At 39.0% G+C, this 17,389-nt stretch overlaps 1 long non-coding RNA gene across 1 annotated transcript; it reads right to left on the bottom strand.

The window, feature by feature from the left end:
- Window positions 1–5,836: 5,836 nt before the first annotated feature.
- Window positions 5,837–7,841, bottom strand: LOC122416001 (uncharacterized). Its single transcript, XR_006262042.1, has 3 exons — window positions 7,564–7,841; window positions 7,243–7,344; window positions 5,837–6,199 (listed from the first exon to the last, which is right to left on the bottom strand). It is a non-coding gene; the product is annotated as an uncharacterized lncRNA (long non-coding RNA).
- Between the last annotated feature and the right edge of the window lie 9,548 nt (window positions 7,842–17,389).

The following is a 17,389-nucleotide window of genomic DNA, read 5'->3' as shown; positions in this document are numbered from 1 at the left end:
TTAATACCTACGATTTTTAACCTCAAAAATACGGACTCTCGAATCATCCACAATATTTTCTCTCGTCGCCTTCACTTTTTTCCAGTCCCCATGCAATCTCTTCCATTTTTCATTGACCCACGTATATACCCGGTTTATGTATACTCTCCAAGATTTCGTGTCCAAGTTCGTACCTCGTTCCTTATACCTTTTATTAACTCAGGTCGTAATCTACAGCGCTGCCAGTGGACATCGCTTATATATGTAGATATTTTATATGAATCATATGCACACATAATATCGACGTTATATGTATGTATATAGAAAAAATGTATATACGTACAAAGCATGTCGGATGTACGCGTATCCGCATACAGATATATGAGAAGGTAGTCGAGAATTTCTGACTCTTCTATCCTAGTGCTTTACGAGCTGGCCGACCACGAGTTCACCTTTTTCACATCCAACTCTTCCGGTTTCACCGAGCTATTCCCTCGCCTGTTCACCAAACCTCTCTCGGCAAACGGACCATGATGTTTTAAAAAGTATTCATACGTGAGTTACCGTTCTGCGGTTCGATCTCCCCGCCCCCCCCCCGTCTCTTTTTCTTTTACCTCTTTTTGACCCTATCTCTTGTTCTCCGCACCCTCTAACCTAAATGGCCGTTTTTATTCAACCATTCGTTTCTTCAAACTCAAATATTCGTCATCAATATTTGATTGCACGGCATTCCATTGGTACTTTTGCATTGGTTCGTCGATAAAACTCGACAGGTCATTTGGAAAATTTGCTTGACCATCATTGTTTTTTATCTCAATGCCCATGCATATTCAGATATTCGCACTCGTGCTTCCCCCGCCCCGCCCCCCGCATTGGGATGAAGCGTTTTCAGATTTTTCTTTCTAGACACGTATCACCGGACCGTGCCCCGCCTGAGTACTGAAGATACTTTTTATGATGGGCATTAAAAACAAAGATAAGGCGCGGAGCGGGATACGAATTTTTTTACTGTATACCCAGAAAAAAATCCATCCTGAGATCGCATGGATAAACGAAAATCCCTTTTTTACAATATACCCAAGTTTTTACATTTGGTTTATAAATATTTTTCTTTAAGCTGTGATTCAAGCTTCGAGGAACGATTCCTCGGTCGTGATCGGGGAAAATTACGTCATTGCGTTCCTTGGGTTGTATCGTTGTAAATATTCTGTTGGGATAATAAATCTTGTCGAGTGCTGTTCATAAAGTGACGATCCACGTCAATTTTTCATTCATTTTTTTAATTTTTAGTTGGGAATATCTTCAATCACTAAAAATTTGAGATAAATTCGATGACTTCTTTAAATTTTGGTCCATCGACCGTGTCCAATTTTTTTTTAAGTTGCCTTAAATATTGATAATCAGAGATATCGTGCAGAGAGAGATAATGGGAGTAAAATGCAAAGGTTCAAGCATCACATCACAGTAAATCGTGTGGATTTTTACCCAAACCCACGTATATGCTCGTATATGTGCCTACGGCATGAAGATATATTTTAGCAAGGACGTACGCCAAAAAAAAAAAAAAATATAAAAATTCCAAAATCACGAGCAATTATGAAATTTTAATAAAATATCGTAATCATATATTCTTTTACTGATCATAAACGATAATTTGAATGATTTTTGGAAGACATTTCACAATGAATAATGTTCACAGAGGAAGGCGGCTGCACTCTATTATTTACACGGCACTTAGCTATCGAAATACCTTAACGCATGTCCCGAATCGAATAGAATCGAAGAATCAGTCAAGACGATATCGAGTAGTATTTTTCGTTTATTAGTTATTATTCCGCTTGCAGAGAACGGATTTATTTTTCTTGTTCGCGTGTTTCATCGAAGAATGTCAGGTCACGACTCTCGATGTATTTTTTATAAGAGAAATCGGATTTGTCTCGAACGATTTTTCAACAGAGCTATTACCATTATCGAGTTCACTGTTATCATTGTTTTCGCGGAGACCGAACCAAAATACCTTTCTCTTTCCACTCGACCACCTTCGTTGTCTTATCCGTTTTCAGAGAGAACGTCGCAAAATCGGCTCTTGTTTCTAAAGCTTTTACTCCTCCACCGCGTGAAATCCGTTAACCCTGAAGGACGAACAACTGTCATTCTCTTTTTTCGTGCTCTCCCTTTTTTCCTCGGCTCGTCCTTTATTTCTTCGCTCCTCCTTCCGTCCGCGTCCATCTTCCACTCGACGCTAGACCGTCGATGTATAGCTATGGCCATTCTAACCGCGTTCGTAACACTTTATCATCCCAGCACTGAAGCTTATCGACCCTTATACGTCATATGACCCTTAAACGTCGACCCTTCGGTGTTACTGCAGTGCTTGTAAATAATACCATGAATTAATCGCACTTCAACAAATAATCCCCACATAATTCCTTCAATTAGTACACAACGGAAGATTCATTGAAAGCATCACGAGAAAATCAATTAGAGAGGGTCGCTATACCTTTGGTTAGATCCTGTTGGTTTCAATTTCTGTTAAGTAGTATTAAACTGTTGATTTCACTCCAAGGTCGAGAGAACTTTCGAGTCCCGTAAGCCTTCCAAGAGGGCCGAGGAGGGAAGAAAAAAAACAAATCAATTTGCGTACTTATGGGCCAGAAAGACCCGAGCGTTCATTTAATCTATAAAGCTTGCCGCGCACGAGCTCTCGAAACTGTCTCTTGAAGGGTTCGCGTAATCATGCTTTTTTGCGCCCCCGCTCATTCTTACCACTCAATCGGTTCATAATCTTTTATTAGTTTGGAGAGTTTTTTCGTCTCTAACCTGCTCCTTGATCCCTTTCAAGCAATCCTGCAGGCACCGGACCAGAAATCGTGTGATTTTCTACGAGCTTAGGGGCAAACGGAAAAAGAAAAAGGGCGGGGTGTGGGGGCCGGGGGAGACGGAGAGAGGATTCACGGAACGACAAGCACGTAAGTCGATTGCCGTGAGAGAACGCTAAGAAAAGAGATGGAACATTTATCATAGCTTGACTCGAACACGTTCCTCGAGAGCGCTTACGAGATTTCTGTTCGAGCAATCAGAAGTAGGATTCAACTTTATGGCAAGTTTATTGTGTGCACTGTACCGTCACACGTTTCTTCGACGTTGCCCTCTTCAATATTAATACCTATATAGCACGCTTTCCTATCTGACGTCTACATGAAGCCTTTACCACGAAAAAAAGAAGGAAGTTTTAAAAAAAAAGCAACCACCGCGACACGAAAACGAGCTGCGCGAAGACCGGAGAACACGATGGAGCAAAAGCTTCCGGCATACCGGGACGATAAATTATCCACGGTTAGAATCAGTAAAATTTTTCCTGCGCAGCGTAAATCAACTTCTCGCGGTAGACTTTGGAACACGCGGAGCATTTACTCATCCTTTTTTTCCACATGTTTTTTCTTACATATGTATACTGCTACAAACGTCTCATAAATCTCGAATTACACAATTCCCGATGGTCTGACTGTGTATTTTTCACCTCAATTCCCAAAAGACGGAGAACCCAGTCATTTTTCATTATTATTATTATTATTATTATTATTTCTCTACGACAAACACCTTGCTGCGCCGCAACCTTCTTCACGGTGCACGAAGCTTATCTGTAAAATTACTTTTGCACCTCTACAAATCGGCTGATTCCAAATATTTCTAGGTTTTGAAAATCACACGATAAAGTACTTTGTCGATAGTACAAGAGCATATTGACTTAGCTCAATCTCAGCATCCCTCGAGCGATTTATCTCGTTGTAATATCATTTGTTTTCGATTTGGCAAAATAATGCAAAGTGCCCATATGTAAATGTTGAAATTATGTACGAGCTCGAATTCAAGAATAAATTGGAGGGTGCTTGCTGCCACGACTAATGGTTAAATCATTGAAATGAGGGGCGAAACAGATCTCGTGAAATAAGATGAAAAGACGAAGAGGAAGTCAAACTTTCTTGCGTCGAAATGTCAGTTCACATAATTTATAAGAAAATTCTTCTAGCACTGGCAACTCGATTGTTTCTTGTTCCTCGGAACTGTCGCTGAATGTCATTAGGGAACTCGATTCTGAAGCTTCTCGTTGAATCAATTTTTTCTCAACGGAAAGCAAATATTGCCGTTCCTAGGCGAGATTTAACTACTCAATTCTGTTGAACTTATTTGTGATATCGTAGAATCAAACGAGACAAAATAAATAAATGAGCTAAGGTCATATTTGGATCAATTTAAGGTAGAATATTGCTTGTGCTCGATAAGATTGTTGTATTGATGGTTCAGGCTCGAGAGAGACACGACGGTAGTAATAAAAAAATGCTCACCTCGATGAAATTCACATGAAAAAAGACAATCTTGGCCGAATATTTTTCCCCCCCTATTCATGGCTTTCTTCATTTTGTCGTCTTGGTTTTTTTTTTCTTGTCGTCGCATTTTTTTCGGCGTGGTGTATGTAAGCGCGCGCGCGCGCGCGCATCGCTGTCAATTTTACGGCAGAGAGCACGCAACCGGCCGCAAAAGACGATGATCGCGTGAGCTTGTAGCTTTACGAAAGAGACCTGATTGAGTTTCTACACTGCGGGAGCTTTTGTGACTTTTATGGTAGTTCGGAGAGAGCAAAAGACAGGCATCACGACTGTACAGGAAGCCTCGTAAATCTAAGACGATTTTCTTTGAAGTAGGCGATTTGCTGAGCCAACAGGGCGTAGCGGATTTTATATAAAAATAAAGGCTACAAAAAGTATGTCACGTTGAGTACGAAACAGGTTACGAACTACACAAAATAAAGGGAAGAAAATGTCGTGACATAATCAGTGAAAAAACAGCTCAATTACCAAACGAGTATGTTTTATATTCACTTCGAATACAAACACTGATTATTGTGAGAAACTTTTTTCATCTTCAGAACGAAAAGTAATTTAAAAAGACGCGACGATCTCAAGCACTAAAAAACGATTTCAAAGCTTCCTGTTCGATGATAATGTACGATTGATATACGGAGCAAACTGATTCGTTTTGTATAGTGAGGAATATATTATTCTTCAAGAATTTTCAAAGTATTTAGCCACCGATTACAAACAGCATCATATTTTTTGAATCTTCCTATTTTTTAATCCTTCAATTCTAAACAGCTTTATGTCGATAGCAAAAAGTGATGCACGTGAGAACTATATTTCGTTTTGCTTTCGAGTGTTATTCGTCATGTCAGACTAGCACTTACTGATAAGTGGAAATGTATTGTAAATCACAAATTTTCTCTGTCAGCATAGTAAATTCTATGATAAATACACGAATTAACACCGAATACGTGTGACATTTTACCATAGTATACTTTTTTTTCAGGGTTGCCCGAGCATATTTAACAGTATAAACATTTGAAGTGACTAAAAACATTTTTTATTATGCTCATAGAGAAAAAAACTCTTGAGTCTATTGAATAAAAGGTATGGGCATTGGTCTTTTTACTATGGTGGATAGAAAAATTTTTATTACTGCTGTTCGATTTAATGCTGCAATCCAGTACGTATATACGTCCCCGAGATACTATATTCCTAGTACTTTTCTCTAGAATTTTCAGCCTCGTTTTCTTCGTGTAGAATTTATTTATTTTTTTTTGACGTGGATAACGTGGATATTATTTGGAAAATTCCAAATAACATAAAATCCAAGTGATCCAGTAAAATTCATTCGATGGGATTGATTCTGTAACAATGTTTCAAGCAGGCTTATGCGATTGTCTCGGTAGAGGGTCTCACTTAATTTGAGTACAGCAAAGGGGGCGAGAAGTCGAGCGAAGCTTGATAGGAAGGATTTCAAGATGGGAGAGAGTTGGAGGCAAGGGCCTTACCGCTTCAGGGAGAGGGTCCCAGGGCAATATATTATCAGAGTACGAATCAGCTTGCGAGCCTCTCTTGGAGCTTCCGGACAGGCACTCTCACAATCAGAAGCCGTAACTTCTCAGTGGTGGCATAACGGTCTGTCTGCTAATATCTTCTCTTCGATATTTCGCTCTATACGTATGCGAAAATGCCGCCATGAGAAGCCACCGGAATATCTCTCGCTCTGACTTGGCGTCTTTTCCTCCCTTCGTTTCCCCTCTGCATGCGTCTTCCAGTCTTGGGACATTCGCCCAAGGAACACAGTGGGAATCCGTAACGTCCCGTCCTCTTCAAGTCCTCTCGAAAATCGTTCAAGCGTCCTACCGTGGGATTAAGCCGTACAAGAGGTTTATTGAAAGCGTCGTAGCGTTGATGCTATAGGTGGTGTATATTATACGTCGAAGAAGAAAGAGGGAAAGAGCCAGGGAGGGCGCAAGATGAAGCTGGAAGAAACGGAGCGGAGAATTGGAAGATTCGGCGCACACCCCGGCGACTAAAAGCGTGCGTGAACTAAAAAGCTCAGTGCGCAAGTGGAAAAAGTCACGAATCGTAAATACTTTATCGTTCGACGTCGAATCTTTCCAGAGTTTCTATGTTTTTCTACAAACTCTCGTTTCTTTTTGTATCTTTAACCCGAACGTGATTGACGGATGGAGTGCGACGACTAAAATTTGTGAGTGGTTGGACGATGCAGCGAGTGAACACGATGGGAAAGAAATTTAGTGGAAAAATATCCAAACAGGAATGAATCCGAAGATTGTATTAAAAAGAGCATGCAGAAAAGGTCGCTCGATTCCCTTGCAAAGTGAAGAGCTCTTGAAAATTATTTTTACACTCGAATTTTCTAGAGAGACATCGAAACGTCACGTATAAACACCTCGCAATTTATCATCCGGTTTCTTTCGTTTATTATTTCATGATAAATAAATCTGGAAGTACGAAATATGTGCATTTTAGGACGTGCATCAGTCAGATGAGCCCCTTAAAGACTAAGTCGAAAACGGGCATGCAAAAGACTCCTTCCCAAACCCTCAATGGAAAAGAAAACTCGCACTTTTTTTCTCAACTAGAAGAAAATTTCGCTTAAAAACAGGCGAATTGGAGATCGAGTTGTGAGAGGGTGAAATGCCATCGCAGAGAGAGTGCCTTTACCGAAATTTATGACAAAATGAAGGCAAATAGAGAAATTTATGTAACGTACACAAATATTTGTATTTATCCCGAAATGTTTGAAGTTCCAACGAAATGTTTTCGACGATATGCCCGTTCCCTTGCGCCGTGGACACCTGGCTTTTTCCCTTAGTTGCTCTTAGTATAAGCCAAGCGAGCAGAAACTACCGAATAGATGGAGTATCCAACTTACTTTTTTATTCGACATTCTCCTTTACTCTCTCCTAGTCGTTGCTCCGAACATCTGGGGATGAAGAGGATCTTTTTGAAAGCTCGAGGCGCTGAAGCGTTAGCTCTGCAGACGAGATAGAAGCACATCCACGCACATCATATAATAGCATATACATGTCACTGTTATTTTTATTTTTATTTTTTTTTTTTAATAATTTTTTCTCATTTTTCTCTTCTTTTCTCATCTATATGTTATGGACAGGTTTGGGACTTCTTTCGAGGTAAATTCATGCTATATTCTTATCCATAAATAAACATAGTCCAGGCGCATAAATATACTTACGGTATTATATTATACGTTTTCTCTCCCGACTTTTGCATCGCTCCATATGCGCATGTTATTTGTATTATTTTTCATCCCCTGCATTTGCGTTTATACCGAGACCGTTCGTTGGCATATTGACCCTGTACGTTGCACGTCCGTACCAACGTATAGGGCGAAGGAATCCAGATGCAGTTTTTTCAGCGCCCTCTTTCTCTCTATTTTAAGAATAAATTTTCAATCCACAAGGAGTACTGATGGGATGGAGTTCCTCAGATGGAGTGTTGATTCATTTTTTAAGTTATGTTACCGTTGCAGTTGAAAGATGATAAAAAAAAAAAATTCACCACACGTTGCATATGACGTTGTCGGAAATTTCTGCTCAGTCAGTTCATCCGGAAAGCCTCGGGCTGTGAAGAAAAACGATTCCTTCGAACAGAATCATTTGAGTTTGGCACAGCTGGAGGCAACTATGAAAATTGGACACCCTGTGTATTCCAGTACTGTAGAAGCGTACATAGTATCAAGAGTTAGCCTCAATGTCGGTGGAAACGACGAGAAGATAAGAGCATAGGATATAGCAGATATTCGCGTATGATACTGAAATACGAGCCGGATATATCTCGTCGCCAGTATCATAATCGGCCTCGTAGTGAGATACCATTCAATCGCGACGGAAAAGGTTTTCGTATTACTCCCTCACCCTCTACTCTCGCTCTGCAAATCGTCATCCCTTTTGATGTGCTTTTCCAATATTTTTATCTTTCCTGAAGAGCAACGGCAAATATCGCCCACCATTGCTTTCCAAATTGAAGTTACAGTGATTCTATTACTTTCAATGTAGCTGGTAATTAAGAATTTATTTTAGTGACTGAATGTGAATTATAAATTTTCTGATCATCAGATTTATGAGGGTGTATAAATATACATTCCGTCGCATGAATCATGCCGATAGCAATCAAATTAGATCTTTTTCAAATGAATTGAGCCCAGTGCCATTATCTCATTGTTTGAACGAGCTCTTATGCGAATTTCATTTCACCAAAAATCTACTCACAATTTTCCAATAAAAATATTTCAAATTCTTAGGTTTTTTGTATTCAAGGGAACGAATCAGTCCCTCAAGTGAACCACAAGTTTTCCGAGTTTAAATTATCCAACACGACTTTGCGGATTAAAAAGAAGCTCCCGCGAGCGAACGCAGGACGACGGTGCGGAAATCGCTCTTTTTTAATCAGTCAAACGATGTTAAAAAATGTTACTTTTGACATTCGCAGCTATATTTTTCTCGGACTTTAGAAGTGAATTAATTTAAATCTCCAAGGCAAAAATCTGTTGCGTGATGAAATGTATATCTCATTCAAATGGCGCTTTCCTTTTATTTTCCTTTGGCGAGATAAGGGGCCGTTGAGCTTCTGTGCTTCTCCGAGGAAGCTATCGTCTGGTTTATACATTATATACGTAGCTTGTTCTTACCGATGTTACAGTATACACGAGAGAAGAACAGATCCTCCGGTTATGTCCCTCGAGGGTTACAGGGCCATTCAGGACATCCCACCTCGCTCGATCTCTCTCCACAAATTCGAAATCCCCTTTAAGCAAGGTTTCCTCGTCGTATATCTTACGGCAAATTCGTGCTTCGGGGGTTTGAGGTTTCCTCACTCCCGTGAAGCTTTTTCAGAGTGTCTGCGTATCTGTGTGTCTTCACGAGCGTCGTGACTTGTATGCGATACACTCACGGCCAATAAGAGACTCGGAAAACGCGATTTTTTAAATTTTACTCATAATTATATGTGTCGTTGGATCTACCGAAAGATTTTTCATCTCATTTCCATACACATTTTCATGTCGACTTTTGCGATTGAAGTGTGCTCAGAAAACGAGCTACGAAATGACGAATTTTATTCCTTTTACATCGATTGTTCCATTTCGAAACGAACAAACACTGGGAAGCTTTTAATTTTCTCAAAAAAGTTACTAAAAATGTTGAATAGTTTTCGAGACAGTACTGTAGGGCGATTGTTCCTCGATCATTCCTTCGCGTCCTGAAAAATACAATTTTCGAGAGAAATGAAGATATCGTTGAAAAAAGTTTTTTATTGCTAGCAGGTGTAGCTGGATCCGAAATTGTTTTTCAAACAAGAGAATTATAGGCATGACAAAAGAAATGATTTTTGATGCCGGATCTTTTTGGGTGTGTCAATTTGTTCAAAATATCAAGTCTCAGAAAATCTGTGACGCATCAATGTGCAACGATATTTCAATTTCGTCATTTGTCGATGAAATCGTTATGGTTGATCTTCACAACTGAGTAAATGTAAACCCCGCCCGGTGTATAACTTCAGTGCCTGTTATTGAATTGATGTCGCTTCAGAATGCAATTGATTAATTAATTTTCATGTTCAACCAGTTAGCGGAGTAAGTGATATCAAATGTACAGATTTCGTCAGATTTCAATGTAACAAACATAATCCCATTTTATTCTGTCCAACGAATAATGGATGATGCGTACGAGAAATTCTTCCATAGAATGATGCAAAGGTATGGATATATAATGAAAATCCTATTTGCAGAAAGCTTTTCAGCTACCTATCGGAACAGCAGCAATGGATCAAAAATCGAAATAACGCTGAAGCTTGGTGGCAATCCCAAATCTGCTTCCATTTCAACATTATAATCTGTATTTATTACATTTACACTTGAATTTATGCGTATATTTATGCGTTCTGTTTGGCTATGGAATTGTCCAACCGTAAGAGTGTATTTGATGCACCGAAAGGTAATGATATTCATATTGATGTTTGGATCGGAACGCATTTGTATGAAATGGGAAACCGAAGGGAAAGAGAGAGGAGAGATTGAGAGAGAGAGAGAGAGAGAGAGAGAATATAAATCACAAAAAAAGGAGAAAGAGACGGTTACAGGGGATTCCCATTCAATATATAAATCCGTCGGGTAGACAAGATCGATGTTGAGTTTTTTTGACGCTCGCCTGAATTTTCTGACGATCTGTGTACAGTGATCCACACATTTCCATCCCATCCGTCCGTTTGTGGTTGTTCCATATCAGGATCAAGCATACGGTGATAACGCTGGTGATTGCAATCTGAGAGTCGTTTCCATTTTTTTTGTTCTTCTCCTTCGCTCCTCCCTTCTGAGCTCTTTCCCTTTTCACGTCATGTGGCAAATAAACTTAATCAAGGGAGTTCCTGGCTGGCGGGCTTCTGAGTGCCCTCACTATGCAATGAAAAGCTCGTTCGTGTAAATAAAAAACTTTGATTATTTGACATGCTTCAGTTATCTGCAATATTGTTAGAAAAAAAAAACAAAAACACGATTTTTGTTATCAACTCAGTTCTGGTCTCATACGTTTAACATTGGACAACAATTTCTTTGTACATACGCCAATCTGTTCGTTGAAAATGAGCTGAAGAATTCATGTCAATACCAATAAAAGTTTGGTTTATTAATAAAAAGCAATTAACAAAGCCATTCTGATTTTAACTTTATTCGAGTCCGTCAATTTACGAAAATATTTTCGAGCTATTTAAGGCATTTTTGCGGGCGTTCTTCTTTATTAGACTATCCATGCGATGGGTAATTCTATTATTTGACATGATTTTGTAGACGACATATATTTTCACTTTTATCAAATTTATAATTGCATCGAATACTTGCTCAGATCAGAGCGTCTTATTGGTACATCGCAATTTTCACAGATTCAAAATAAATTGCTAGCAATTTCAACAGGCGATTTACGATTCGACCATCCGAGTCGAATGATTCATATTTTTATTTTTTTATAGTGTCTCAACAAGCTTTTTTTGCTACGCACACAACTCAGTCGTAAGTATGACAAAATCACTGAAAAATTGCGACATATAAAGTATTATAATAGCTTTGGACACACGAATGCTTGAGGAAAGAACGAAGGAGGGAAGCAGTGAAAAAGAGAGAAATAGAGAGAAAGAGGAACGTGGGTCTTCGAGGTCTTAGCTAATAGAGGAAGTATCAGATGAATGTTTTCGCAAAGGAAAATATTTCGACAAATTTATAGCCCATACCAATATCATTGTATCCTCTCAAGAGGAAGTAGCCAGATGCAAAAATACAGAGAAAAGGAGGGGAAGGGGAAGAGTTCCCATTGAGGATAATGGAGGTTAAAAAAAGCTCTTCAGTGTTTACACAGTTCTGTGCCTCGTTTACCAGAGCGTGAACAAGTGGATCAAGAAGAGATTGAGATAGGAAGAGACAAAGAGAGAGAGAGGCAAAGATGTGAGAGAAAAATTATTTCCTCAGGGTTTTTATTCCTGGGATAAGAAGATATAAAATAACGTAGTTTATTGGCTTGCACGAGATAGCTGAAAGTGAAAAAAATGTTTGTAAAGCGGTTTAGCATTTAATAACTTTGTGAAAAATAAAACATAAACTGCTTTTTGCTTAAAACTATTCATTCGTTCTTGATTTGACCAAAAATTATAACGCGTGTTTAACAAAAGCGACAAATAACTAAAAAGAATTGGAAAAACTTCGATTTTTATTTAAATAGAAGAACGAACCACTATCAAATCAATATGAAACCTCGCAGAAGGTGGATTCATTATTTTTATTTCATAGAAACGACACAAAAAATAATTGATTAAGAATATCATTAAATTGGAATTAAAGTTGTTCAACATCCCCATTATCTAGTTTCAGTTGTAGCTAGAAACATATTTGGGTGGAAATTTCGTTGACTATATTCGGTAATAATGTATATACACGAAGATGACGTTAAAAACTATACTTGATGTGCTTCCAGCAGCTTATGCGTACATTAAGTAACAGTTAAGACTGTGTTGACATTGCAAACTTTACTCCTTCCTCTCTACTTTTCTCGCTTCGCATATACATGGGTATATTTTTTGTATGAGAGTGCTTCTTCGATGGATATAGCTGTTTTGCATATTTTTTCCTGACTTAATCTCGGCTTCGAGACCTGTGTTAATGCACATCAAAATGACTTCTCGAAGTAGGGGTGAAAAAAATTCACGGCATCAACTCCGAAGCTGCTTATATTTTTTATCCTCTGGTTTCGAACCTTAAAATATTTCTAAATAGTCGTTTATTCTTGGAAAACGTAATGAAAATAATGTGCACCATGAAATTTAGAAAGATGGTAGCTAGCTGGAGAAATTCCGCACCGGTGAGCGACCGATGCGTTGAAGATGTAAAGCACCTCCTGAACTCACACTGCGAATAATTCTCACGTTCATTACGGCGCCCCGTTTGTTATATAGGTCTTCAGTGTATTTAAGTTTATTTAATTCAGCGAGCAGACGTTTGACGCTTCGTGTGAGAAATCACACGAAGAGAAATCTCATAAATTATTCCTCAGCAATTACTCACGTGAGCGACTACACTGTTTTGAAATACGATGGATTAAAGCCCGAAAAATATAAACGAAACTTGGATTTCTAATTTTTCACAAAATTATCTCAAAATATCATATTTTCACAAGAAATAATACGTTTTTCAGACAGTTGCTATCTTGGAGTCTCCTGACATTCGCTTCTTCTCAGGAGTATGTATTTGTGGTCGAAAAACATTCTGTTAAAATAAATAAAGGTTTCGTAAATAGAAGGACTTTCATGTCGAGGCTTCTAAAATGAAACCAATAAAATAAAAAATCTCCAGAATTCTGGCATACAAAGAAATCAAATTTGAATGAAAAAATTGATCGACGTTTTGCCATGACGAATCTCCAAGCTAAAACGAGCTCATGAAAATCGGGAAGAATGAGAAGTTATTTTGAGAAATATCTCACTCACGATTCATCGAAGATAACTTGAATCACAGAGCATCCTGGGGAATGTTTGTGGCTGAATATCCGAAGATACGTATTCCCCATGGAGATACCAATCGACCCAGAATTCATAGATGTGCACACGGACACGCATGTGTTCGTAGTAATGCTGCATGCGTTACAGCAGAATTCTCGCAATAGAACGTGAAAATTGTTAAGATATTTAGTTTAATATGTTACGGTAGCAGGGCCTACCAAGAGAGAGATGCCTTCGTTACTCTGTATCCGCGGAAGCATCCGCGTAACCACATAATTCAATTTTATAGCTCTCGATCCTATAACGTACTTATGTACGTAGAAGGATAAGAAGGAGCGGGAGGGTGAGGAGGGTATCGAACGAAGTAAAGGGGGCTAATGTGCTTAATCCGGTACAGGGTTACGCACTAATCCCCTAAGCACTGTGTACATTGTTCTTGGCTGTGTGGCTCTGTGTGGCTGCTTTCGTGGCTGCTACAAACTCGGAATGGGACTTGCCGAGTGAAACCGAGAGAAAGAAGGATTCAGCATGATTGTGAGCGAGAATCAACGGTGCTTGACGAGAAATGTTGGAAACGGGGCTGAGACTCTTTTATCCTAAATTTATCGGTTCGTAACTCGAAAGAGTTGCAAGGAGTGGGAGGAAAGGAAATGGAGAAAGAGCAGAGGGGGGGGGGGGTGAGTCGAGATGGAGTGTACAGTTTTCCACATAACAGATACTTCAGAACACTTTCGAACGATTAATAAACAATCGATATTTCTTGTTTAATGGGACTTTTGTAACGTGGAATAGAGAAAAGTTTCATTGTTTTTCAAGCACCCAATCAACGGAGATGTAATGATGAAAAAATTATCGATCTGTCAACTCGGATTTATCAATAATGGGCGATGAACTTTTTTTACATAGAGGAAGATCATGTATTACTTGAAGAAAAAATTAAAATTAATTCTCGGAATTATTAAAATAATGTGTAACTTATTTGTTAAGATTAATGAATTTTTAATATAATGACAGCGGTTAAAATACTCTCGCAGTAAAATCGTCTAGCAAAATACGACGACAGCCATTTTCTATTTATATGCGTATGCATATTTATATTTTAAAGCAGCTGGCTCAGTATTGTCAAAGCTTCCAGCGTTTATGTCGTTATTACTCGTTAACCTCAAATAAGTGTTTTTCTTTTTCCATTCCCAAGACATTTTCATCGGTATAACAAGGCTTTCTCAAGACATCATTGATATCTAAAAATATTCTATTTTCTTATTCTCGTTTTTGGCTCTTTAAAGTTGTGCCTTTGTGTTTTTAAAGTGCCTGCCCCATGAAAGCCTGCGTGTATAACCTTCAAAAAATGTGATTTTCGTTAATTGTTTTCTCGACAACTAGACGGTAGATCCTATAATAATTTTGGGGATAGATGCACTCTGTATATTTTTAGCATATTTCCAAATTTCAACTCTTAAAGTTGGAATTTTTGAATTCCATTAGATTCGTGTGATCTTCCTCAAATGAAGTATTTCGATCAGGAATCGTAGATTCCATGTTAATTTTCATAAATTATATTATGCTTCTCACGCTGACACAATCAAAGAAATGTTTTTTGTTTTATTTTTCGAGGGGCTCTTCATACCAGCACCTCACAAAACCAAATGTATTTCCAACGAAATGTTTTTTCCTTCGTTTTATTATTGAAGAGAAAACACGTTACGAAGGCCTCATATTTATTCACGAATTGCAAGAAATGTGAAGTTGAACTTTACTTCAGAGCTTTTTATGGCCTGAAAAATTGAATAGCATATGGATGCGTGGAGTTGTCCTATCTTTCGATAGGACAACTCCATGCAGTCCCCTCATTATTTCGAGGGGACTGCATAAAGATTTAACCGTGTGTTGACATACTTTTGCGTCTATGAATATGCATTTATTATTTGCCTTCAAGACCTTGTAATTACGGTGTATTACGACGCGCATGAAATATATCCGGTGAATGTATTTGAAATAATGAAAAGCACGCGAATTTTTAAGGATCTGAAAAACTAGCTCGCAAACGAAGACGTTGTGACGAAATCAGAGGAGCATGGAAAGGAAAGGGAGAAGCTGGAAAAATCTGAAAGCAACGAGTAAAGGTAAAAAAAAGAAAGAGCAATGCAGGAATCACGTGGATGCACGGTAAAAAAAGAAAATGCATACGCGATGCTGCAGCTAGCTTCATACCTTCGTATTTCGACGCTTCTGGAGCCTTGGGCAAAAAGCATAATGTGGAGTGCGATGTGGCGTTTTCTCACTTTCTTCGCACCCTCTTTCCTTTTCATAGGTTGTCTCCCATGCATTGAATACGCAGTCGAGAAATAAAAGGGCACAACCACTGAGTAAACAGCCACAAAAAAGTATTTTCGACGTCCTTTTCCTCGTCCGGTGTCTACCCCTTTCGTCAGGAACCCAAACGGTTTTTTAGTTTCTCAGAGTCCATTCAATATATTTTCGTCAGTCGATTATCGTCATGTGAAAATACATGGAATCCGCCATGCTCTCATCATTGCCTACGTCGTAGTGGGGAGCAATAAATTTTACCATTTCGATCATAGAACCAGCTGAGAAAAAAAGGGTTGAATATTACTAAAACATGCCAATTTTCGTGTGAATTTTCGTATCAAGAAACGCGGTAGCGTTTCGACGCCAAGTATCAAAAGAAAAGAAACCCGCACTACTATACGCAAGTATGTCGGTTTCATGATACGTCACAGCGGCTCTCAAATCATTCTCACGAAAAAATGGCTCGACCGAGAATTTAAACGTTTTGTATATAGATTTTTTTTTGGATTTTTGTCTTCAACAGTTTCGGAATATAATTAAGAAGTATTAAAATTCACGAAGCTTTATCGAAAACGATCTCGAAGAACAAATTCGCTGTCAGTGCACTTAATAATCTTCTCATGATCCTCTGAGCCAAAAATCGTTGCCTCATCGGCATATACTTTTCTTACGTAGGTGTACAAATACATAGAACACATATACGCGGCAGTATATACGCGAATGTCTCTACATAAAATCGAAAAAGCCGAGGCATTAGCGCTGACGTCACGCGCCGGTAGCTTTTTTTAATTACCCAGAATGCCTGAGGCTATCTACCGTCGACGCAACATCAGCGGCTTCCTACTTTTCTCCCTCTATTCCTCGCCAAACATCCGACTTCTGCGTCCTCTTCATCCCGGCCGTCGAGTCGATTCACGAGCCGCGTCGTCATAGTTGTCGTCGTCGTCGTCGTCTTTGTGGTCGTTGAGCTTTTGCCACACTATTTTTGCTCCCTATACCGTCTCACATTTTTCTTCTAACTTCCATTATATCCATCAAGTACGAATTTCTCGGTCTCTCTCAATCTCATCTTCAGCAACCCTTTTCTTACCATCCAAAGCGCTCTTCTTCCCTTCTTTTTTTAACCAAGAGTTTTTTATCTCAAGTTTTTGCCTCCAGCAGCTTCTTCTTCTGCTTCTTCGTCTGATCAAGAGAGGGGAAGAGTTGGAGAGAACGCTACGTGCAATCGCAGGATGGTGCCGAGATCTCTCGAGACACCGCTAATGTGCATACCTCGATTTTCTTCCTTTACGGAAACAGAAGCTTTGTGGGACTTTTACTTTCCTTTTTTTCGTCATTATATACATGTAACTCGCGAGTTTTGGAACACGGTAATAAGGCGACGTGTATTGACTAAGCGTGCTCCTGAATAAATGTTGCTTTTTCCGAGCTCCAACCCGCACTCGCGTGTCACGAATAAGTCGACAAAAATTGATATTCTAGCTGCGCTCAGTTGTTCATTTTTATGAATAGACAAGTTGATGAAACAACCAAATTCGTGAATCCGTATATACTCCTTTTTATTGTTGGCTCGGATGCTTGCAGTGTGCTTTAATTTCGCGCTCGCAAGTACAATATTTCATGCGCAGTCGAACGCTCCAGTGTATGGAAACACGCGATATGGGGCAGAGGGAGTGGTGGAAAACTCGTTCTTTTATTTCCTTTTCCCATCTTCA

The sequence above is a fragment of the Venturia canescens genome, chromosome 1 (assembly GCF_019457755.1).
Source record: "Venturia canescens isolate UGA chromosome 1, ASM1945775v1, whole genome shotgun sequence".
NCBI classification, from domain to species: Eukaryota; Metazoa; Arthropoda; class Insecta; order Hymenoptera; family Ichneumonidae; genus Venturia; species Venturia canescens.
The sequence above is the reverse complement of the archived record's forward strand: the minus strand, read 5'-3'. Positions and strand labels throughout refer to the sequence as shown.